Source organism: Lagopus leucura, unplaced genomic scaffold, assembly GCF_019238085.1.
Source record: "Lagopus leucura isolate 7727_CA_CO unplaced genomic scaffold, USGS_WTPT01 Super-Scaffold_100002, whole genome shotgun sequence".
In the NCBI taxonomy this organism is placed as follows: Eukaryota; Metazoa; Chordata; class Aves; order Galliformes; family Phasianidae; genus Lagopus; species Lagopus leucura.
The window spans coordinates 34,395,603-34,421,596 of NW_024962263.1; positions in this window are offsets into that span (position 1 = coordinate 34,395,603).

Here is a 25,994-nt window from a genome sequence, read left to right on the forward strand (position 1 = left end):
CCCTCCCCTCGTGTGGCCTCTTTTGCTCGACTGTTCCCTTCCCTTCCCTTCCCTTCCCTTCCCTTCCCTTTCCTTTCCTATGACCAGGCAGCAACTGTGAATGGGACAGAGAAAATGAGTGCTAAAGGGAGTTTACCAAATATACCAGGCGAAACATTCATGGAAATGAGAGACTCTGTAGAACAAAGAACATCCTTCTACTTGCTTTTGCTGCTTCAGTTTTACCCAAAGCCACTGTAGGACCTTTCTCTGCTGCTTCTTCTATTTAAATTCAAAACAAATATGAGGAGAGCACAGCTTGACCATGACAGATACATGTCTTTGTATCAGTTCATTGCATTTCAGTGGTGTCAAAAAATGTAGTAGAGATAGAAAGAGATTCAGTCTAGCTAAAGATACCACACAGTCAATAATTGTTGTCTCTAATAGTTAGTCCCATTGAAAATATTAGTGAAATAAGGACTTTTTTTAAAAAGTATGATGTAATTCAGTGCCAGCTGGCTGACCAACAGTCTAAGTTGGGCTGGATGTGTCACACTGTGGATTGGAAGAACAGATCTTTTATTTTTCTTTGTTAAAACCTTGTACGCTTGGCTGTACCAGAGTAGGCAGATTGCTTGAAGTGACTGACTGCCAATGTAATTTGTGTTGGTAAATAAATATAAAACATTGGGATGTTTCAAAGATGGGATCGGGAGGCAATGACTGATGCCAGGCAGAGTGCAATCATTTCCTAAGCAATAAAACTGCTCTATCAGCTCACCTTAAGCTTAATTTGCACAAATTCCATTTGTTGTGTCCCTTCATAAGCAGAGCTGTTAAACTGAAAAATCTCCTGTGGCTATTGTGTAATGTGAGGCTCATCCCGCTCCTAACCCAGACTAAATAAAGGGCTAGCCTCAGTCCTGCCCAAGTGAGGCTTGCATTTTTCTCTTCCTGTCAATGAGCTGGGGAATATGCAGATAGGAATTAGAACAAGGACATAGTTAGGTATGCTGATAGAAAGTAGCCACAGATAACAGAACAGACTCGGGAAGAAAACAGCTCACATTTTGGTGCAACGTTTTACCAAACTCTGCAATTCTTCCAGGGGAGGGATGGCTATGGTTCAGTATGAAGGAGCCTCCCTTGAGGAAAGCAATACTACTTCAGAAGAGGATATCACTTGCTGAAAAGAGAGAGAGAGAAAGAAAAGTTGGTGCAGCCTCAGTTGTGAGGTTTGTTGTGTTATTTGCTTCTTTTCCACTCTTAGGTAAAAGTTCTAGGAATGAAGAAATAGAGTCCTGCCTGCTGTCTATAGGAATAAATTAATCCTCTATTGCACCATACTTCACCAACACAGAGAACTCAGATTGGCGTTTCCTACATCATGGGAGTGATTGAAGCTAAATTGAGAGTCATTATTAAGATAGGCATGTACTAAATGTGGTCAGTGGAGAGAGAAAAAGATAGTTCTTTTGTGGAACAATTCAGAAAAGCAAAAATCCCTTACAGAAAGGAATAAACTCAACTAAAAGCAAACCACTACGCAGTTCAATAAAAGGTTGCCCTCCCCAGTCAAACAGATACAATTTGCCACTGCGTGTATAAAGAGGATCTTTTTCAATTTAGCTATTTCCATTAATGTATGAACCACTGATCAATATTAGACATCGCTTAGCTTCTCAGGTCATGAGAAACAACTCATTGGCAAGCATTATACCTCTAGGAGACAAAGTCTCAGTGTGGTAAATATATGATCATGCAAACAAACTGAATACTTTCCCTGCAAGTTGAGAGCCAAATTAATAATTCTTCCTTGTTGTGTTAATGGTGTAAAGCCTCAGGATTATTTCAAAAGCTATGAATTTCTCAAAGTTCAGATGAACTTTGAGAAATGCAGAGAACTTTGAGAAATGCAGAGACATCTTGAGAAGGAAATAGACCTTTAATTGAGCCTTACCTGCCCTATTGTGACTCTGTCTTGTAAGGTCTACCAGATTTCACATGTAAGGACTGTCTGGGTAAGAAGACTAAAAAGAACATATTCAAAAATCTTCATACCAAAAACACTGTTTGATTTTTTTTTTTTTTTTTTTTTAACAGCTGCTTTCTGTGGCCTGTCCACACATCTCCATCATATCCAACACAGAACTTATCTGTAATTGGACATGGTTCTTGTTCTAGCAATAAAGTCAACTAATGTATTAGCTGTTGTACAGATGGAGGACTGGGAGATTAAATATCTTGTCTGAGGTCATGAAGAATATGTGTTACAGGTCTGGGACTTGTGAACCTGGAAATGTTAAGTTGAAGGCAGCTGTGGTTGTATATTTACTCTTAAGTATTAGCTGACTGCACATTTAACAAAACACTGCAAAAGGCACCAATACATTACTGTTGCTATTGGAAAATGACTAGACAACCACACTTTTTTTGATAAGTAGCCAAATCTTGCCCGAGCAAATTATTCCGTTTTGATGAATTGTACAAAGTAATCTGAAGAATAGATTGTTTTGTCTTCAGAGTATGTTTATATAGACTCTTTGCGGAAGAAACTGTGTCTCCTTCTTGTAAATATTAATAAATAATGTTTTTTAGATTTCACTTAGGAGCAATCAAACAGGTAAGAAATAACCACAATTGTAAAAGCTGAGGTACTAACTCAGTTCAATGCCTTCAGAAGAGCTTTAGCCAGCAGCGAATTCAGACTGTTAAAAAAGATGGACTAAGTATAGCATGGATTTTGCCTTGTTTGAACTGCAGAGCTTCTCGGTTGGCTTACTAAAAGAACAAATGCTTTGGGAATCAACGACCCAGGTTATGGCTCCATTAGTAGTTAGGCCCAATTTTAATTAGCCGATGATGTGAGCACTATCGTTTTCTAATCAGAGGTGAAATGATTTTAGATGCATGTTGTTACAGAGCCTGCCCCTCCCCAGAATGTTATGCATGCACTGCCCAACATTAAACCTCTTCTGGGTCATCTCCATTTCGAGTGGGAAGCCTGTAAAGATGTCCAGGCTTGAGTGTAGCAGACTTTCTGACAGGGGCTGTGTTACATTGGCTTCTGACAGCTGGATACCCAAATTCTCCCTATAATTAACTGTGTACTGAGGGTCCATTAGAAAGGCATGCGATGGCCCTAGGCCACATATTTCTGGCTTCACCATGGCCCTGGAAATATCAGGTTAGCAGTGAAAGAAGTAAAAAAGTGTGACTAAAACTGAGGCAAGCCTTTTAATACTACGTGCGGAGGATAAAAGGTCACAGAATATAGCATAGGTGATGCTTTTTCAGAGCACAGTTTCTTCTTTTTCATGCAACAGCAGTAACAACAAAAAAGGAGTAAACAATAATCAAAACATTTGAAGTGGCTTACTTCTTCTTCTCTGTTTCACAGGTATGCTGTTTTTAGTAGGGACATTTTGTGTTCTTCTGAGGGAGTTTATAGTTTGATATCAAGGGGGATTTATAGCATCCAGTTAGGTATTTTGCTGTTTAACAGAGCTACAATATAGAGCTCTCTATAGAAAGAAGAGACACAAACCCACACTGAAAGGCAAATCAGGGCACACCTCATACTCTTGAGTTCAAAACATGGGTATCCCACTAATTTTGTGTTTTGAAAATAGCATTCATGTGTGCACATTTGTGAAATAAGAAGGTGTTATTTCATCACTTTGCTATATCAAGAATGCAATCAAATGCATTTTAAAATCCCTATTTACCAATAATGCTTCTGATCAAAAGGAGAAGAAAAGTGAAATGCCTTGTGAGATATTCTGGATCTGATTAAGTATAATGAACCCCACAGTAAGTAACAGAGGAGGCTCAGGGCAACATATTATCTGTGCCAGAGGATCTTACCTTCCTGAATTCTGTAATAATTCAAAGGAGTCTGCAAGTCCTTTCTCATTTCCTCTCTCTGCTCTTTAGTTTGTATTTTTGCTTTTTTTACAGGCATTTCTGTCTCTGAGAAAGGCAAAGACGGCTCCTCGTTGCCTTATAATAAGGTTGCACGTAGAGCTTAACTAGGTGGTTTACCAAGTCCTAGGGGATTGTTCATCATGGAGGAAAGCCAAATTCAGAGTTAATGCTGTTGGGACTGGCGGCTTTACACAGCTTGTTGTCAGGCTGATCTTTTCCTAAAATTCCTGAATGGGTGTGGGAAGCCCCTTTGGGTGTCTAATGATAATGTAGTTTTCCTCTTTCATTAACTTTTGTATACAAGCAGCTAGCATGCTGACTGGATACTAAGCACTTTACTGCCCATCTACATCCAAGTCAATGCTACTTAAGGCTAATCACATACTAACTACATAGCCCAGTGACAAAGCTGCATCCCCACTCTGTCTGTATTGATCTCCCATCAGTCCTTTGTAAGTGACCGTGCTAGACATGGCCCTTGGGCATTTTTCCAATACAAAAGCCACTTAACATTAAAATTGCAGGATCTCTTTTGGCTGTTTTACAAGCCTTTATCAAAAGCATTTAAAATCCTACCTTTAATCATAACTACTCTATGAATTTTTTTCACCTTTGACCATTGACCCCTTTAAGATAACAAGAACATTTGTGCGCCAGACTGCCCTTCTTCAGGTTTTATTCATTGCCTGTGAGGACCACAAGAACCAGTGGTAAAAATAATGAAGAGAAACTCTTTTACAGCAGCGTTTGCTTCATTTTCACAATAGCAAAATTAAAAAGGGAAACCAGGTCATTATTTCAGACATTTCTATACCTTCTGGGTCAGGTGCCCATCCTTTATTTCAGTCAAATGAGTAGGCACTAGGGCTGCCTATGTTCTCCTAGCTTTCTGCTATATACTCTTGCTCATCTTGGCATGGAGACTATGTTTGTTTTGTATGTCTATGTGAAAAGCCAAACTAGTACAAATTCTTTTACTCTATCACTGCCACATACAAACACTGAATACATAATTCTAGACACTCTGTGGTTGTTGGATCTTGTTCAGTAGGTTAGATGAGAATTTTAATTGCACAATTCTGCCATCCTTTCTTTTCTGCACTGTTTCAAGTTTCTCTAATTTGAGGATACGTCTGTGGCTTCAGAACAAAAGTAATAACAGTCTTTTTCAAGTTTAGTACTCATCCAGCCAGATCAGCTTGTAACACAGTTTGGCTGTGCTCAATCAGTAACTAATTTAATAATCACCCTGGTCTTGTGCGAGACTGTTCACACTGGCCTGCTGAAATTATTACGCAATAGTTGTGTTGGAAAATGGTACTGTTTGCATACAAGTCTCATCCCTACTAAAGCTACAATTTACTTTTTTTGTTGGACTGCTTTGAAACTTAAAATACATCACAGACAAGTCTTACTTTATTCCCATAAGAGGATTCATCAGTGCCTTTGAAGGGCCATATGTTGAGTTGACACTATCAACTATAGGCAATATGCCAACGAAGTACTCAGGCAGGCAGCTCTTCCTGAGTTCCATGCTATCTATTTTTGACTATCTATTTTGATTTGTGTCTCATAAAATGCATCAATTACATATATAAGGAGAATTTCTCCACAGGATGTTAATGGAGTAGTGTACAGTAAAAGGTCAAAAGCACTGTGACTGATCCTCTTAAAATAACATCCAGGAAAAGCTTTCCCTAAAAAAGACAAAGTATTTATAGCAATGATAGCAAAATACAAATGTCACTTTGGAGTCTATTTGTCTAAATCAATGGTTCTCGACATTTTTCACTCTATGTACTACTTCTTAGGACTAAGACCAACTTATCTGCTCCAGATTTTGCATGTTTTCTACACACACACACACACAGAATGCTCAACTATATACAAACAGATCTGATAAGATACTGGAATAATGTAAGGGAAACAGAATTAAAATGAACTCACTATGATATGTTCAACTGCTTGCCGCATTTCTTTGTGCCTGGCAGTATCCTTCTATACAACAACGTGTTTGTAAATGTCAAAGTAAGGGAACTGTCTCCAGTGTTTGACCAAAGACACAGATAAAACTAGATGTTTCCAGCACCCCTTGCCAAACACCAACTGATAGAAATATGTGACTGACTTAAATCTTTAGCTTCTTTGTTCCTTAAGCATGTTCAGGGAAACCTGGGCTGAATAGCGATCATATTTGGAACCATTTCTTTGGAACCACTTTGGACTGTCAGATGTTTGTCAGCTGGTGACAAAAGCAAGCCTTTTGGAGCAGTAGCAGCTCCGGATTACACTTCCTGGGGTGTTGGTCTGAAATGTGCAGATTACACTGCATCCTATCCTAACCTTAGCTATTTTGGACAACAGCTTTAAAATTTCAAACTAGGCAATAAGAATATATTTTTAAGATATCAGAATTGCAGTACGTATATGAGACTAAACGAGCTTATATACAAACATTTCCCAGGCTTGTTAATCACATAAACAATGAAATTAGAACTTTGAATCAGTCATAATCACATTCTGTATATTCTCTATGAATTCTTCCAGGTGCAAGGTATTACGGTTAACTGACAGGTTCAGAGTATGTGCAATTCTTTAATACCTGTTCAGCTTTCTTTGTTTTTAATGCAAGATTGTTATTTTCAAGCAATAAAAAGTTTATTGCGTTGTATAAAATACTAATAGTACTGAAAACATAAAAGAGAGAAGGCAATCCAGACACAATCCAGAAAATATCCTTGGTAATTGAAAACAAATGAACAAAAACATTTACCCAACATGTATGTACATACGCACAGAATGCAACAGTGCTCAAAGCAAACCATCAAACTGTAATTTCTTTACCTACCTTTCTCCAGTACATTTTTCACAGGAAAATGAATTGTAAAAGGGAGCCGGGCCAAAAGCATGGATGGCTGAAGTCCTCTAATTCAACTCATAGGTTTAGTAAGGCTAGTACCCCCTTAGCTTTTCCACAGCAAACATTGGCTTTCTAGCATAGAAGGATAACTTTACAGGTTAGTTCTATTTTCATGCCGGTCAAAACTTTAATCTGACTAAATATCCACTAGTGCTATATTTAATGGGCATAATACAGGTATTTGTCTCAAAGACTAGAGTGAGATCACAAACTGCCTTACTTAACTCATGCCATCAAACAGCTGGTAACTGTTGGACATTATTTACTATAACTTCAATTGATTCAGAGACTGGCAGTAGTCAGTTCCATCTCTCCTCTATTTTATACCAATTATCTGTATCTCTTAACATTTTTTATGAGCTGCAGAAGCTGAGAGATTATAGATGGGAATATAACTTATCCTTGACTTTCATGACAAGTTTAGTAATCTTCTCCGTGATCTGTGTGCAGGAATTTTTAAAAAAATCAGGATAAAAGATAGTTAAAAACCCATTCCACAGTGACTGATTCTAAAAAGAGTTCATCAGATTACACTGATTTCTGTGGCCTTCTCAGAATTCATATTTGTTCTAGAAAGTGACAAAACTGGCTTTTGGGTGATATACTGGAATCTGAACTCACAAAGTTTTTGTAAAGAAGCACATAAATACTTAAGTTTTCTTACAAGAAGCAGTGCAGAAAAAGCAACTGATATTGAGGTTGTCCTGGAGAATTTTGAGGGAGACAAATGCCAAGAAATGATGAATAGGGAAATATAAACAACATTTGTTTGTTGGTAACATATATGGAAAGGAATTGGAATGCAGAATGTTGCAAAGAAAAATGGAAAACTTTTCATACTAAGAGAAAAAGTAGAAACTGAGACAGGCTCACAGAAGAGAAAAAAAGAATATTCTCATTAAACTGAGATATATATTTGTTAACTTTCCTCATTTGTTGCACATTCAGAGGAAATATATTCTAGCTCATGCCAAACCAGACAAACTTTTCTGCTTTTCTTCACTTAAGATGCTGAGAGAAATCTGCTTTCACCAATTGCAGCAAAGAAGGCTTTTCTCAGTGTAGGAAATTCCCACTTGGATGGGTGATTATGGGGCTGGAGCCTACCTAGGTAAGAATAAGCATCTGGACCACTGAGCCTTCATCCAGATGGAAAACTCAGAACGTATTAGTTAAGTCAGCCTAACATTCAGTGAAATGAACTTTTACATATACGGGAGTTTACCCTGCCTGAGTGCTTGACTCCTTTGGATAACCCAGCATTGCCATTTTTGACAAGCAAGCTTCCAAAGTTATTGCTCTACTGAAATATTCTATTGTAGTCTTACTTATCACCTTATAACTTTTATTATATAATTAATTGGTGTTCTAATTTTCCTGTTACAGATTCCTTCTCTGACACATGAATCATTTCTTTCAATCTTTCTTCCTTGGGCTTGTTTTAAATAAAGTTTGGTTTTGAGTCGTCTCATCCATAGAATCTTAGTGCCTAGCCTCAAAAATCTGAATGCTAAATAAAGTCTCTCCCTCCACAGCTCTAACCATATCCATTTCTCTATTTCTTTCTTTTTTTTTTTTTTTTCCCATTTCTCAACAAAAGATTCCATTCTCAACGTAAGTAAATCCTCATTATCCAGAATCAGTTGAAATTGTCTATATAAAGAATACACTGGGTTTCTTCTGAGTTGCATGTGTGTGTGTAGAAATGCACTGCATTAGCATTTCTGAATACAGGCTTTTTAATGTGCTAATCTTAGGAAGGTAAAATCAACATTCAAATGGTAATTATTTAGGAAGTAAATTGATCAATTTGTCCTAAGCTCCATGAAGATGAACTGAGGTCAATCCACTTTACCTATTAAGATTTTGAAGATATCTGGTTGGATTACTTTCACAGTAAAAGCCTGTTTTCCACTGGGGTTTAAAGGAAAAGGAAAAGAATAAAACAAAAAAGAAAAAAGAAAAAAAAAAAAAAGAAAGAAAAAGGAAGAAGGAAAAAGAAAAAAAGAAAGAAGGAAAAAGAAAGAAGGAAAAAGGAAAAAGAAAGAAGGAAAAAGAAAAAAGAAAGAACTGAGTTTTAATGCTAGACCTTACTAAAAACAAACTATTCTTCTAAGCGCAATTTTCCTGGTCCTAGCAAGCTGTCCATATAAATAACCTCTGTGTTACAAGCTTTTAGTATCTTAGCTCTCCCTGTGGTGAAGGTAAAATGGTTGCTAACTAAAAAGACTGAGCTGTCTTGGCTCTATGACCCTATACATATTTTCTGAAGTATTTTTAAAGCTTGGAAATGTGTGGATGATCAACTATAATACATATAGAACAGAGACTGAAAGAATAAAGGGCAAACTATTCAAATACCTATGTCATATCAAAACTGAGAACAGTAAATACAGGGTTGTTTTTTTTTTTTTTTTTTAGCTGAAGTGAAACAGTGCAAAATTATTATTACAAAAATAACAGCCTATGAGCCCCAGAATTAGCATGTTAATATTTAGCGTAGAGATTCATATTTCATGATGGTAAATCACTAAACCACATCAGTTCAAACACCATAAAGTCAAAAAGTTTTCATTTTATAAAAAGAAAGAAAAACCAAGCATTTCTAGAAAGAGGGAAGATATAACTTGGCATGGTGCATCCAACTACTGACACTTTCCAACTTGTAAGAAATGCCCTCAGGACAGAATCATTTTTGCTTCTGTTTTATCCCTTTGCTAGGTGTAGTGAGCAAGTGGCTAAAGAATGCCTAAGCCTTCAGCATTTCTTCTGAAATTATCGTGAATATGACAACTTAATACAGATTTTCCTAATAGTTTTGTGATGTAAACTGCCTCACAAATAAGAAAATGAGCAAGACTAGTGAAATAAATAATTTCATACAATGTTTTTCAGACCATTATTTTCAAAAAGAATTGAATTGGTGATTTGAAGACCACGAACCCGAATCATCTGCTGAACTCCTTCATTTGTTCTTCTCATAATCTCGAAATGAATTTCAATATGAACACTGTGGAAAACGAAGAAGATTGATGGCCACTTAATAAATTTTTCTAGACTAGCTTTACTACTTAGGTAACTGGCTATTTATAAAGCCACTGAAACAGCGTCCTACTGGTTTATGGTCTCACAGTATTTATCACAAGAATGAAGAACAAGTGTCATGTTGGATACTTGCATCTTGAAACATTATGCAAGTGTAAGGAGGTGAAGAGTGCACAAACAAGTAGCTTCAGACACTGACAGGGCATTTCATCCAAATGTCAACATTTTTGTGGGTTTCCCTGTATGATTTATTGGCTAAATGTAACCTATGCGACAACGGCATGCAGCAGTGGCCCAGCATCCTGGAACCAGGTATGTAGTTCCCATCTACTTTGGGAAGAAAATATACATGCATGAGCAAGGTAAGAGCACAGTCAAGGTTGCTTTTGGGGTGTAGAGGAGAGCTGGACTGTGAAATACCTGTTCTGTGTCTGTGGAACATAAAAATTCAGAACACCTTTGAGATAACACAGTATATAATCACAAAGTCAGATGTACTTCTAGCTTCCTTTCTGAGATCAACTCACAGCTACTCCCCCGCCTCTGGTAAAATGGGGGAAACTGCAACTTAGCGACAACATCATCTTGCTTAGGATCCCCAGAAGAGCAGTCTGTCTTCGTAACACCAGGTGATAGGAAGCTGGTAATTATATTTTGAAAATAAAGATTTTTTCACTAAGAATGTGTTCATTTGTTTGCTTGCTTTTCTGTGACACACTTAACAAAATCTAAGAGAAAATACAGCAGTTCTTTCACATGAAAATAAAGAGCAGATATCCTGAATTTTAGTGGAAGAAGGATTTTTTTTTTAAGTCTACCTTTGCATTGCAATTCTAGTATTTGTCTTACTTTCATTTCTTCCTTTCCAAGAGCTGAGGATGCATGCTAATGTTTTAAAACAACTGTCCATCTGAAGGAAGAAGAACAGAAAAGAAAATTTCTTGCTGTCATAGAGATCTATCATAATGGCAACACTCCTATGGCAATTTATAGCTGTTGCTTTTGGCCTTTCTCAGATATTTTATAACACATTGATATATGTGGAGCATAGACAGGAGGAATAGATGTTCTTGTGACCCTCTTTGACTATACACATTCTAGGTGCTAGTGATTGTGGGGGAGTAATTTAAAAGACAGATTGAATCTTCTCTAATCATATGTCCCAAACTTAGTTGTCAGTAATTTTTGAATCTAACCATTCCATATATTTTGTATAGACTCCCTGCTCTCCAGGCTGAATTTTCATAGAATCACAGAATATTCCCAGCTGGAAGGGATTCACACCGAGCCCAACTCCAGGCTTCACACAGGACCACCCAAAACTCAAACCCTATGTCTGAGAGTGGTGTCCAAATGCTCCTTGAACTCTGGCACTTGGGACTGTGCCCTGTGCAGCCTGTTCCATGCCCACCGCCCTCTGGTGCACAACCTTTTCCTGATATCCAACCTGACCTTCTCCTGGTAGCTCCATGCTATTCCCGCAGGTTTTCTTGTTGTCACCAGAGAGCAGAGATCAGCAAAGAGATTTTGCCTAATAAGACTGAGCTTTGCTTGGTGGGGAGGGATAAATTCCAAATAACCTTTGACTATGCAATAAAAGAGTTTGGTGAGTAGAGTAGTACATCAAACATTTATGTGAATGTTCAGCTGATTAATCATTGGAGTAATGCTTGGAGATTGTCTTTAGATTGTATAGTCCTGGAGTTGAATGTCAGCATTATCATATTCCTCCACATCTTTCCCTGTCCTATGTAGTGACAGTCTCAAGAAAAGCAACAGAACTAATGACGAAATGGGTTTTGTACCTTTGATTTGTAAAACAGGGCTATTAGTGCAGTGAGCAGTCAAATCTTCTCAATGAATTAAAAAAATCCCCATTACAGTGATGAGAAATAATAGTCCCGAGAGAGAAAAAAAATGGAGTAAAGTCAGAGACCAAATGAGAAGTGCACACGAGTGCATGTATGCATGTGGAAGGGGCCTTGGGGTCTCTTTTCCCTCCCTAATGGTAAGATGGATACAGGAGATGTGACATCCACACCTAAAAGAGGAACACTCCCTGCAATATCAGTAGATGCTGCCCTCTGCTCTCCTTAGTGCTAATGGTATATCTGTCTTTAGGAGTTTTGTCATAGAGTAAACTCTATGCATTTCGCAGGAAATCCAGTTACACGTGCCCAGTAGAGTGGGTAATGCTGTGTTCAGAGCTGGCCTTGTCTCAACCTTTTTGCTTCCTGGAGTGAGCTCAAACCTTGATGAGGCATGCAGGTAAAGCAGTGCAAAATGCCAGTGATGTGGCTGCCATCATGCTAACGTCCCTAAGATATTTAAACACTACTATGGATGTAAGTCTCTGGTTAAATAAAGAGACAAGGCTGCAGTGGCAACATCTAGGCATCTTAAAAATATTTAGATAGATGAAATATAAGCAAGCTAAAAAAAAATTGCATATGTATGAACTCAAACAAGATATGCACTGGAAATAGTCATTTTACCTCCTGCCTGGGGAGTATTGTCCCCACTATACTTCTACTCAGTAGGGAAGACAGAAGAGGGAACAGAAGGACAAGAACAATATGTAATTCCTAGTTATCATCCATAAAATAACACTAACTTAGCACTACAATTTAAGAAATGTAGCGTAAGAAAATAGAATATGTAAAGTTTGAATGAGCTGAGTTCTTCTTCCTGTAACCTGCCCTAATGGCTGTTAAATGTCAATGGTGTATGAGAAGACTTCCAGTGAGAAAATTCTCACTATTATGAACATCAGAGATCTTCTAGCTTGTGCGGATGGAGCTGAAAAACCATATCAATATTTGTCTCATAAATACATTCTTTAGAAATGATTACTTTTAATGGGAAATGTGACTACCCACTACTAAAAGGATTAGTGACATCTCCCCTTACAAAGAAAGAAAAAGCTTCACAAAATAATTTGCAAATTGGAAAAACAAGAAAGATTTGGGAAGATTCTTTGTTGAGAGAACTCTCCCTTACAAGAAAAGGACATGTAAAATGTTGTAAAAAGGCATGTAAAAACCAGAAATCTGTGCTCATGAATAGAGAGATAATCTCTCTTTTTCCTTCTGTTCATGAGATATTATCTTTTGTAAAATGCTATTTATAAAAGTCAGAGGAGGAGTCCCTCTGGATTTTGTCTTTCTCTATTTTTTCTTCTCGCTTACAAATTACTAAGTTTGGAAAAGGACACTTTGTAGTCTCTGGAAATTGTGAGGATTATCAGGTGATATGTGGGCAAATGTAGAAAGCATTTGTTTTCAGTGTGGAAGGAGAAGGATAAAGTTCAGTTTCTTACTCCATTTGAAACATCTCCTTCATATTCTAAGAGACTTCAACATCTAGGAACTGAACTAAGTCCTTTCTTACATTCACGATCTTTTCAGACTGCGAATACACCTGGTGAAGATTTTATTTCTATTATTCTAAATGCCAGAAAGAAAATGAAATTTCTTGAATTTTAAAGTGTATTTATAAAGGACCATTTAAAAAAAATATATACATATATATATATATATAATGTGTAGGTACGTTATCAATGACAGGCTGCAAAGTTTTGTCTTGCTGCTGAATCTCTGGTAGAGCAACTTACTGTTCACAGAAACACTGAAAGGGCATACGATATGCAATATCTGAATGTTTCCAAGCAAGGATAGGTGAAATAATGTGTCCGTTTGTCCACATAACTGAACAACCTTATGATCCAGTATTGCTGGCAGACTACGCCAGGGAGATTCAGGATTAAAACTACAAAAGTTTTCCAGATAAGGTCTGAAGTACTCCAGCAGAGCTATGCTGCACAACCTGCCATTCAAACTTAAGGGGCCAATGCTGAGATGCACCAAGGCCCTCAAAAGCCAAAGCTACTGATATCTTGCTTTCATGAATATATATTGTCTTCCAAATTTGTACATTTAAAAAACATGAGGAGTGTACTGCTAGTTTTGCAGCCTTTATTACTTTTGTCAGTATCTTTTACTCTTGTTGACATTTCATGACTGTTAATAAGAGGGTTTTACCGCCCTTTGTCTAATTTTTTTAAAGTGAAGGAAAGATATTCAATATTGAGTGGTGACACACTGGAACAGGTTGCCCAAGGAGGTTGTGGATGCCCCATCCCTGGAGGCATTCATGGCCTGGCTGGATGTGGCTCTGGGCAGCCTGGTCTGGTGGTTGGCAACCCTGCACATAACAGGGGGTTGAAACCAGATGATCTTTGAGGTCCTTTTCAGCCCAGGCCATTCTATCATTCTATGACTCTATGATTTTATGATTCTATATTGCTGCAGCAATACAGCTCAGCAGAATTTTATGAAGGTTTATTTTATTTTATTAAATTGGAAATATGTAACACAAAGAAGTCCTTCCTTTAATAGTACTGATATTCATTTTGGTAGATGGCAGCCCCCACACCATTTCTGTAACGGCAGTTTTGCTTTAACTTGCTCGTTGCTTTTTATCCACAGAATACAAATTAACCTTTTGTGTTGTGGTAAGACTTGGCAACCATAATTGAGATTGAGACAATGAGGTGGCGAAAGAAAGTCTCCCTGCTCTAAATAACTGCCTAAACAGACAAAGGGGAAAGGAGGAAAGAAGCTCAGAGATGAAAAAAATGAGTTATTCAAAGTCATGCTGCAAGTAGGTCTAGATTTCATGGTTCCCAATCCTAAGGATTCTGTTTGATTACCTAAGTCATAGGTGCAATATTGAAAGACTAGATTCAGCTCCAGCGTTTTTTGGAAAAGAAAGCCCTGCAAGCATGGAAAGTGCTTTTAAAACAGAACTGGAAACAAAGATCATGATTTCTGCCATGAATATCTTACGTACTGGGGATTTCAATTCTTTTTGTTATGAGAGAGAGAAAAAGCAAGAGAAATATACTGGTTTAACCTCTCAGCACACAGCAATACTGCTTAAGATAGTTTATCCTAGTTTTGTTCTAATGCGAAGTTTTGTTTTTAAACTAGAAACTTTTGAGGAGCAACAGGGAAAATGAATTCCCATCTCATGAAAGTACTTTTCAAAGCTAAGGGAGCCATGCTATATTGGCTGTCACTGGCAACAGTGTGCCAAGAAATACCTGTTCTGAGCAACAGATCCTGGGCATAGAACTTTCCCAGGTGCTGTTGGGCATATATGGCCATGCAACACATGAGAGTGTGGCACCTGTCAGAGCTACCAAAATGTTCCTCTCACATACAGCCTCAGTCATATGCTTTTTCTGCTCACAGCTGTTGATTCAGATGAGTCCCTCTGACTGCAAAAGGCCAGCTCTGCTCGCCTTTGGGCCAACAAATGTGTTCTGAATTACTTTTCTGATGAGAAATTAAGTTTTAAGTAGGTTGAAAACTAACCTCAACGGGGAGCATTTGGTGTATGGTTATCTTCTTTGTTTCCAGAAGCTTCCTTACACTGTGTTTTACATGCTAATGCATTCTGTCTGATCTGAGCAACTGGTTCTGCTCAGGTTCTGTAGGAGAATGAATTGCTCTCACTTGGGTTTCTGGTAGAGAAAGTGTCACATGTGCCAATCTCTTTACAGAAATAAAGCTTATAAGAAAGGCTGAAAAAAAGTGCTGAACCCTCAAGCACAATATAATGAAGTACATACCAAATAGGTGTTAAGTGCAAATACAAGGAAGCATTTCCTTACCCTTTTTTTTTTTTTTTTGTCTGGAGGTTCTATGGAATCACTAGACTCTTTTTCAAGTGTTAAAAATGCATGTGTGCTAATTCTGAGTTCTCTCATTCTTGATAACCACTACACTGAATAGAAAAGGAAGGGACAAATTAAATGTTTTCTTCTTTTAGTACACTGCCTCTACAGTTATCTGAAATGGTTTTACACATACAGCATGGAGCTGTGTCAGTGAATGGTCAGCTGGGGGTTAGGGGAAAGTTCTGCATCAGAGGGTGGTGGGCATGGAATGGGCTGCCCAGGGCAGTGGGCACGGCCCCAAGTGCTGGAGTTCAAGGAGTGTTTAGACACAGCTGTCAGACATAGCGTTTGATTTTGGGTAGTGCTGTGTGGAGCCAGGAGCTGGACTACATGACCCTTCTGAGTCCCTTCCAACATCAGATACTCTATTGTTCCATGATCCTATGATTCTATGATATTTTTACACCCAATCGTTTGTTTATGTATGTCTTCGTGTATTTTTAGCAATTGTGTAAAACTTAAAGGATTTTCCTTCAAAAACCTTACTTGTAAGCTTTCATTTAATTTCTCCTGATACTATATTTCTGTGACTTTTTTTCTTACAAAAAGTCATAGCTTATAAATTACAATAAGATTAAACCAGATATTGCTAATGTATTTTAAACAGTTGTTAAATTACCAAAGTTGGTTGATCCCTTCCTTGAAATTTGCTGATCCTAACTTTAAATGACTCCAAGGTTATTATTTATATCTTTTAAATCTTTTATAGCTGTACATGGGTGCTTTTATGAAACCTGGTGTAACATATTCTAAGAACAAAAGCATATTTATGTAAGTAGCACTGGGAGCTGACTTGGCAGGTGCTTGCCATGAAGTCTTAACCCCTGAGCATTAGTTGTAGGCATCAAGCACATCCTTGAAGGGTTGCGAGAGTCTCTTTGTCTATAGAGAAACTGTTCAGGCTGAAAATGTATTAAACTGGAAAATATTAGTGCTATCATCAAGTTTGTGGGCTGCAGAAATGAATGAGGATTTAGTAATAACATTTTCAACAAGTACCATAAACAGAAAACAAAAATAGTTTCAGTGGCCAGGCATTCTCAGAGCAACTGCAGGCTTGTTTATGTGAGATCCAGGCAGAACTGTTCTTGGGAAGAGAGCAATCTCAAATGGGGAGAGGAGCACGCAAGGCCATAGTCCATCCTCTTACATATACCAGACAGGAAAATTAGCCAGCTGAAGTAGGTCCAGGTCTGTCGCAAACAAGGAGGGCTAGCAGAAAGACCCAGCCTTGAAAATCAACAGGGCTTTGTCTAGAGAAGGGTCCGCCAGCTTAACAGAGAAATCTGGCACGGAGAAATACTGAGAGTTTCCCTGGCTTCTGCTAAAGCCAATGATTTTAGTGGATCTGCTCATGGAGGCCAGCAAGGAATGAAAGAGTTCCTGAGAGCAGAGTAATATGTGGCTGAAAACATAGTTTCAGTTCATACAAATGAAATGTGCTGATCCTCTATCTTCCTCTCTGCGGAAGACAACCTTCGTGATGCAACTTTCTCATCAAAGATGATAAGGAGTTTTTCAATAAAAATGCTTTCATCAATTTTTTTTTAAATTATTAGTTGTTTTTTTTTTTCTTTTTTCTTCTGAGAACAAATTTTAGAGGCAGTAAGCACAGCCATTTCAAGAAGGTAGTGTTAGGAAATATTTCCCAGATTCACAACATCACATATAGTGAAAAGGCCCCCAAAGAGCACCATAGTCTCTTGTTCATAGGCTACACCTTAATTTAGCCACTTCTCTGGCTGCAGGAGATGAGGGTTTTCTTCCCTTCTCTCACTCAAGTGACTGCCTCAGGCTGTGGATATCAGTTCTGGAGGGATGTGGTTGCTGTGAAGGTCCTGTGTGGCCTCTGAGAAGATCAGCAGTAGCTCTTTCTTATCATAGTACGTTAAGCGTGTGAGTTAGAAGCAGCTCAGCCAGTGCTCCAACTGGATGGTAAGGATGGGTAAGGATGTAGAAGGGGTAAGTGAGAGCTTTTGCCTTTTTTTTAATGCAGGACTTCAGAGTCCCTTGGTGTTGTTCTAACAGTGAGGTTGAAATTTTGCAAATTTACTTTTTGTAAGAAAAAATGATAGTTAAGAGGTTGAACAATATGTCCATACATCTAGACCATCTATTAGTGTTTTCTATGAAAATGAGATTAGTCTTAGGTATGTCATTTTGTCACTCAGGCCCCTCAAAGGCTTTGTTGGGCTTTGATTGCATGGAATTGGCACCAAGATTTTGTTCTCCATGAGCCATTTATCCTGGGAGATAAATTTATCCTGGTAGATTTCCTGGGAGTCTCCTCTCCAATGAATTACCAAATTCCCAAGAATCCTGCTCAGTTCTGTGACTAACATGTTCTCAGTGGAAAGTTCTATTTTAAGCTTATTCAAAACATAATTTTTCTGTGAGGAAGTATAGCTGTTAGTTAATAACCACTGCAATTATACCAAGCAAAATACTCATTAAAAATCTTACTTCTAGTTCCAGGTTTCAGTCATCTACTTTTTTTTCCCACATATCTGCCATCATTCACATATAAAAAGAAGAGATGCAAAAGAACTACTGCTTTTTAGTGCTTTTTTTTTTTTTTTTTTAACTTTTCCCACAATTACAGTGGTAAAATCCCTGCATGCATTATTCGAAAAGCTTTCATAGGGTTATGGAAATAGATAACTTTCAAAGTGCTGGTGAGACTTCTTCCAGAGACTTGCATGCAGTTGTGGCCTCCCATGTTTAAGAGTGAGTGAAGAGAAACATCAATGCGGGAGAAAAGCTGTTTAGGTTGAAGGATAATTTTAGAGTATAAATAAAAGTAAAGAATGGGAACAGATTCAACTTGGAAACTGGCAGCAAGGTCACGTGTTTCTGGAAGAACATTCCAGTCTGAATATCGGGAGACATACTGAATTACAGACAGAATACCATTGGCCTTGTAGGCCACAAGGACACGTTGCTGACTCATTGCCAACCTGCTGTCCACCAGGACAACCAGGTCCTTCTCTGCAGAGTTTCCCTCCAGCAGGTCATCACCTAACCTGTACTGATTTGTGTGGTTATTACTCCTCAGGTGTAGGACTCTTCACGTGCCCTTGTTGAACCTCATCAGGTTCCTCTCTCCATTTCTCCAGCCTGTCTGGGTTTTGCTGAATGGCAGCACAGCCTTCTGGTGCATCAGTCTGAATTATAATCACTGAGATGGTCAGTATGGCATCTGCAGAGCTATCAGCACCCACATCCAATATTTTATAGAGCTTGATATTGTGTCAAGTCATTTCTATAATGGCAGTCAGTGTCCAATTCCAAACACTCATCAGTACCTACCTTAATGCTTCCGGCTGCACTGAGCAAGGACAATATTGTGACACTGATTTTAAAACAAAACTCCCCACTGGGATCAATGGGAAAATGTGATTAAAACTGATGGCACAATATGGCTCCAGATTAAAATAATATCTTAGTGAAAACCCTCATGCTAGCAGATGTTCAAAGAGGGGAAAATCCACTTCATGCCTATAAAACCTGAATAATTTCACTCCATGAGGTGGAGCATGGTGAAGCATGAAAGAGGCAGGGAAGTGCAGTACTCTCCATTCTTCCAGAATCAGTGAGTAGGGCTGACCTCCAGATGCAGACTTCCTCTAGTACTCTGTTGCACTGTAGGCTAGACCTAGTTTCTGTCAACTAACTTTGGCCTGAAGCTGTATCTTATAGCATGCTGCATGGGCGTACAAAAATCCATTCACTTGTCCTGTAGAATAGCCCCAAAAGAATTCTAATGAACTTCTTTTCTTTCTCATCATAGTAGTGATTTACACCACTGTATATTAATAAATATTAACATGTATAAGGATTTCTCTTTGAAAGAATTCCTCTTGCCTCTTGGATTAATTGTGCTAAAAACAGTAATTGTTGTATTTTGAGACTCCAACTTTTAGCTTCAGCTGGAAAACAGAAGAACAAAGATCACTAAAAAAGAAAATCAGAAGGATTAACTTTTTTCCAAAGCTGGACTAGCAGTTTATCCCAAAACTTCAGATGAAATGCCAAGAGGAGACTTTCTTTGAATTAGGCTTGTCCCAGTCTGTCTTTCCACCTGGAGAACTCATGATCACATGGCAAAATGTCTCACTAAAAATAGGAAAGTAGTCTGCTCATAAGCTAGTCTTCAAAAGCTGATGGATCTCTTGTCTCTTTACCAAAAAAATCTCACCAAACAGATTTGACATCTGAATGTTTCTTCATCCTCTTCTTAAGCAGTCTTCCTATGGTCAGCTCTCTCTAAGGCTAAGTGAGGAGTGGGAAAAGTCATACATACAAAATACATACATACAAAAGTCATGACTTTTCCCACCCCTGAGATCTGAATGTGGTGTGTGATATCCCAGACAGAACCATGTGGAAGAGCTGCTACCAATTCATATAGCAGTTTTATTATGATAGGAAAGAAGAAAAGGCACGAAATGCACTCCATTGCCAGGCTAGGGTTGACTGATGGTGAAGCCAGCACAGTAGTGCCAAGCAGGCCCTGCATTTACAAGAGTGCTTTACCCTCTGTTTATGCATCCTAGTTGTTCTCCTCTTCAAATCACAGCCTTTTCACACCTTCCACCCCCAGAAATTAAGCAAAAAGCATTTATTCTCTCAGGAATATTTCAGATATTTAGCAGATAATTTAATTATCTGAGAAAGGCATTGACTGCTTCAGAGTGGAGGCCAGACCCTCATTGCAGGCAGACAGTCTCCACTTATTTTCCTGGCTCTTCAGATTTACTACTAACACACTGGCAGGCAGCAGTAGTGCGTATGATGATGTAGTGTTGGAAATAATCCTGGGTTTTAGTAATACCTACACGCTGCCAGACAATTATGTCCAAAGAGCCCAGATTTTCTAGAAGTACTGTCCCACCCTCCCTTCTGTTGGAAGCCCTAATTTCCTCCTTGCCCCTTTTTCCTTGCTGTCAGCCTTATCACGTCTCTTGTGGCCAGATCAAGGATGTTTAAATATAGATTCAAAAATTTCTGAAGGAGGAGTGACTCTGGCAAGGCTTTGTGGGCTGTCTGATCTCACTGAACTCATACTGACTATTCAGGATTTCTTCCAATACTATCTGGCCCTTCTTTAAATATGCCAATGTTTTAGAAATTCAGGAATAAAGCAGTAAACAGATGCAATGAAGCTTCTGAGGTTTTTCCATGCTGGAAAAAAATCTCTCCCTCCCTCTTCTTTTTCTACCTTTTCAACTTAACACTGCCAGACTTACTCACTGAGTACGAAAGTACTCTACGAAACTAGCAGGCTTGGTCCTAACCAATAGTACATTCCAGTATGGGGATATCTGGGAGATCCAATTTCCAGAAAAGGCAAAAAGCAGAGTAATTTTTAAAGTCTGAGTAGAAGTGGATTATGTGAATCTAGCCCTTGTTTCATTTCTCTAATATTGCCTCGAGGGTTTGTTTCCTTTTGAACAGTCATGACCCTAAAATTATTAGGAGGTATTTTTGATAACTTGAGCCTTTGCTGTAACCTACTCCTCTGTGATCACTTAAAAAGTAAAGCAGTCCTAAGTGCTAGCATGACTGCAAGGGCCCAGTAGAATTACTAACACAGTTGCTGAAAGTTGGGTGAAAATCAAAATCCTGTGTTATTTCCTGAAGTGATCACACATGGTCAATTTTTCTCCAGCACAGGCTACCAGCATCAGTCCCAAGCAACCACTTCAGTCGCAATTATATCCTTAAAATGAACTTTAACACTTCTTAGGCATTGTGCTGGCCAGTGTTCAAGAGTGGATTTCACCCTGTGGCAGTTTCAAGTAACTAAAGTACTTTTTAACAAAACAATAAATTATATGTTTTCCACTTTTTTTTCTATTATTTTTTTTTTTCTCTCCCCAGAAAATGAATCGCAGCAGACCTTGTGGGTGGGCACCATTGTGTAGGAGCAGACTGGCTACACTATGCAATGGTTAAAAATGAATTCATTTTGGTTAGATTATGGATAAAAAAATCAGCTGGAGTGCTATAAGTACCAGAATATATCTATAAAGCACAAAGAACATAAAAAAGAAGTACTAAGAGCTGACTCAGAAGACATTTAACTTCTGAAAAAGGAAAGGCTAAAACCGTTGTCACTACCGCAGGGCACTTTTGTCCATGAAAGCAGAAGGTAGTATGCATATGTAATTGTGTAATATTCTAAGATGCATATAGCTCTGCAATATGAAGAAATAAAGAAATAACTTTAAAAGACTGATTGCCTTTGAAGTGTATGAAAATAATGTTAGGAATGATTTAAAATCCTTTATGGGGCCAGTTATCTTCGGGAATAACTAAAAGTCCATTAGTACCTACATGCTATACATTGTATTAAATCAGCTCTCTTCTGCTCTCAAATCTACCTCATTGTTGGTTTTTTTTTTTTTTTTTTTTTTTTTTGGTGTAAAATTCATCCCTAGGCAAAGTACACACACACAGTGTTGAGTCTGCCATCTATTATAACATCCATAACTCAGAACATAAAGCTGTGCATCTGGCCTTGATAGTTGTCTGCAGCGGGGTGAATTTTTCTTTTGCATGCCGTTATACTGAAGCAAGGTGAATGACTGTGTCTCATCAACACTTTCTTCTTCAGCGTTTTATTAATAACAAATGAGGGACTCATGAATTCATTCAATTAATTTCTTCTTGGTTTCCTTTTCTTACCTAACAGGCTGATCTGTCTCCAAAATGTATATTTTTTACATTTCCATTGGACTGATGACATTTATGTAATTTTTTTTTTTTTTTAATTTGGAATATGGCTATTCGACTTAAAAGTAAAAAGAGATATTGTACATGTGAAGGCAGTGTTAGCACCATTCCCTGCCAGTAAATCCCAGTGCAATGAAAATGAGCAAGGATGGGATCTGCCTTCCTTTGGGGTTATTGCTGAATGTGTCACTGACACACAGAGAGACGCTATACTTCAGCTACCTTGGCTAATATGGACCTTTATTTAAGTTTTGATTCAAATCACCATTTTTTTCCCAACCAATTTAGGGGTTATAATATCTGCTGTTGACCTTCTATTACAACCTGTGAACCATCATGTTTAATGTGAAATTACATCATGTAAGAAATTCCCTTTTGTCCATTATCTTGGTCACTGCCTTGACAGCGCTCTCAAAGAGTCATGGGAGTGTAAATCAGAGATGGGACTAAAAAGTGAGGAACTCAGAAGTAATAGGTGTGAGACTAACATGGTGATTCCTTCTGTTCCTAAGGCCATGGCAGGAATGCAATGAAGAATAGACATTAGGTGTTTCTTCCTGGCACTGTGTCAAGTGCAGAATATTTTATGCAAATTAAAATACCTTGTTCCGAGAAATAATAGATCTGTAGTGATTTCATTCTCATGTTAGAGTGGGAAGGTTTACACTGAAAAGATGGGTTGGCCACAAGTATAACCACTTGTTGAACACAAAAGGAATATCAAGAAGAAATTAATTGTGCGGCATTAGCTAATAAGAAGAAACACATATGCTAAAAGGAGGTCACAGAAAAAAAAATATGATAGACCATAATTGATTATTGTGTTTTGCTTATCTGGACTTGGAAATTATGGGAGAGAGTGAATGTCACAGTGAGGGAGGTGGAAGTCAAGGTTGAAGGATATAACATATTGTGTGCATGTGTTGCCATGCTTTCTACTGCATAGTCCCAGGCCAGCAGCAGTGTATCTGCATTTTCTATGAAAGCTAGGCATGTCATTATGAATTTAAGGTGAAGATACAATAGGTACCAGTAAATAGAATGCTGAATACTAGGGGAAGAGGAGGAAAATAGTGCACAGTGACATCTTTGGAAAAGTGGAAGCCTTTACGCAGTGGAATGGAGTTCATCCTTTGGATAGCTCTGTGAGAGCCAAGAGGCACTTCTATTCTGTTTCAGGTGTTTCAGATTACATTGACTCCAATATTTCTTTTTGGAGTATAATCCTAAGCATTATCCTCTCACGTTTTGGGGCTCAGCTGCTAGTGGAATGCTTAACTGGGATGCAAGCACTAATATCACCTGTTTTCTCCACGGAACTTGACAACACAGTAAATTAGGAAGTTCAAGTGAAGCACTGAAGAGGAAATGACTTTGCAACAACGTATGGGGACTGTCTCATCCATTCCTGAGCTTTGGTACAGGATAGATCATATGGGATTTTCTCCTGAAGTAACAGAAGATAATCAAATCACAGTTGTGTAATGACCTAACACCCTTCCATGAACTTTCCCCTTTGTCTTCACTGACGCTTTGCTTACACTCTTCTCACATGTGTATGTGTCACAAATGAGGTGCTGGGCTCCAACTTTGATCTACATTGTCTGTTTTCATCATCATAGCAAATTGGCTCAAAAGTTAAGGAGTCACCAGTTATTGGGTGGCATAGCAATACATGAGTGTTTCTAATGTCAACTCCTATGGTAGCACAGAGTGTTTTCAAAAGAATAAATATCACTGCAGAAAGTCGATGTAACTGGACTACAGACTTTCTGCCAGACTACTTTGTGTCCCCTCGAGGGATCATATATAAACTAGCGCACGAGTACCAGCAGACAGCTATACTGTTGGCACATCCTGTTCTGAATAGAATGGAAGATCTGCACTTCTAAAAGGACACCTCCGACCTTGTCCTTAAAAAGAGACTGGGGCTTGATAGCTGCTTACTTGTTTCCTAATCCCTCTCAGGACACGGCTGTGAACTGTCCTTATACCTCTTCCTTTAGTTCAGGAAAGAATTAGATTGAATTTTTCAAAGATGGTTTCATTTTGCCCTCCCTCCTCCACTGCTGACATGGCTGATTCCCATTGCTCTCCCAGGACTTCCCTCTCTGCTGACAGCTTTGTCCACTTTGTGGAACAGTGATTCAGCTGCCTGAGTAAAGGTAATTCCTTCAGTCTCCTTTGTTAGTTTAACACATAGTCTTAGAAATCAAGGGCATAAATCACATTTTGGTTACAAATCAAAGCATGTGATTCATACCTAGACATTTATGGCCACATAACATCGCAGCATGGTTAACAAGTAATATTTGGCTATGGGAATTGTGCACCTGCTAAGCAGTAATGTGCTACTAATGTTTTAACAAAAGATCCCAGGGAAAAAAAATGCCTCTCTAGGCTAATGGTAAGGCCTGCATTACTGGAATGCACATATGCGGATAGCAGAGTTGACTGAGTGGGAACAAAGCCATTTGTTTTCCCATATTATAGATAATAATTAATAAATAAATTGTTTTCTCATAGCTGCGAGCACAGAGATGGAAGAATCACTTGGCAAACAAACTGATATTTCAGCTATGATTTGCTGAGAATATTTGCACATTACTCTAGAACAATTGTCCCAGGAGGAGCAATGCTGAGCAACTTGCATGTTGTGGACAGGTTTGCTGTCTCTGTTGGCCTAAGTTTTAACCTGTTAATTTACTGTATCCACAGTCAATATCAGAGAGCCTTTTGAGCAACATGCTTTTCATCAAACAAAGGTTGGGAACTATGGCTTTCCAGTGATGCACTATGCTTATTGCATTACGGCACACAGCTCTGTATTTGCAGACTTAAAGTGAGAAAAAAGCAGAGATTGTGTACAGAGACCCTGTCTCTGCAAACTAAAACAATAAAAGGAATCCTCCGTTTTAATGATTTAGCGGAGGGTTTTTAGGGTAATATGTTTAGGTTGTGGTTGGACTTGATGATCTTTAAGGTCTTTTCCAACCTGAGCGATTCTATGATTCTATGATTTTGATTTGTTGCTATCTAGACTAAAATAGTTTCCTTAGCTTTATGATCAACTCCAGGGATGTTACTTGACACAGATGCAATGATTCTCAGTGAGAGGTAAAGAGAGGGGATAACTCTTTTACATTACTCCTCCAGAGCTTTCACAAGGATCTCTCCAGTAACCACTACCTCCAAATATTGGTTTGCAAAGCATCTCTGCTTCACAGAGGCATTGATCTAGCCTATGACTTGGTTGCTAACAGGGAGGTTGTGGTAAATCTTTCCACAGAAGGTTCCTGCTGCCGTTATCTCATTTTGTGCCGTTTTTTTGTGGACACAAGTTGTCTCTGTTAGTTAATTAATGAATTTGTTAGGAAAGTGTTTTACTTTCACAATGTCACACAGAAGTGTAGTGAAAGAGATATAAAAACTGCTCTCAGATCAACTTACACATTTGTGTTGTTTACTGTGTTTTTCTGAGGACTGTATGGTACTAAGTCTAAGCTGGCAGTGGCAAATAAGAGTTTTGAGACATTTTTCCTGACCTGAGCCCAGCTAAAATAAAATAAAAACCTTGAAAATATTTAAAAATGATAATCACTACAATTTTTCAAAATTATTTTTTCTCCGCAATTTTAG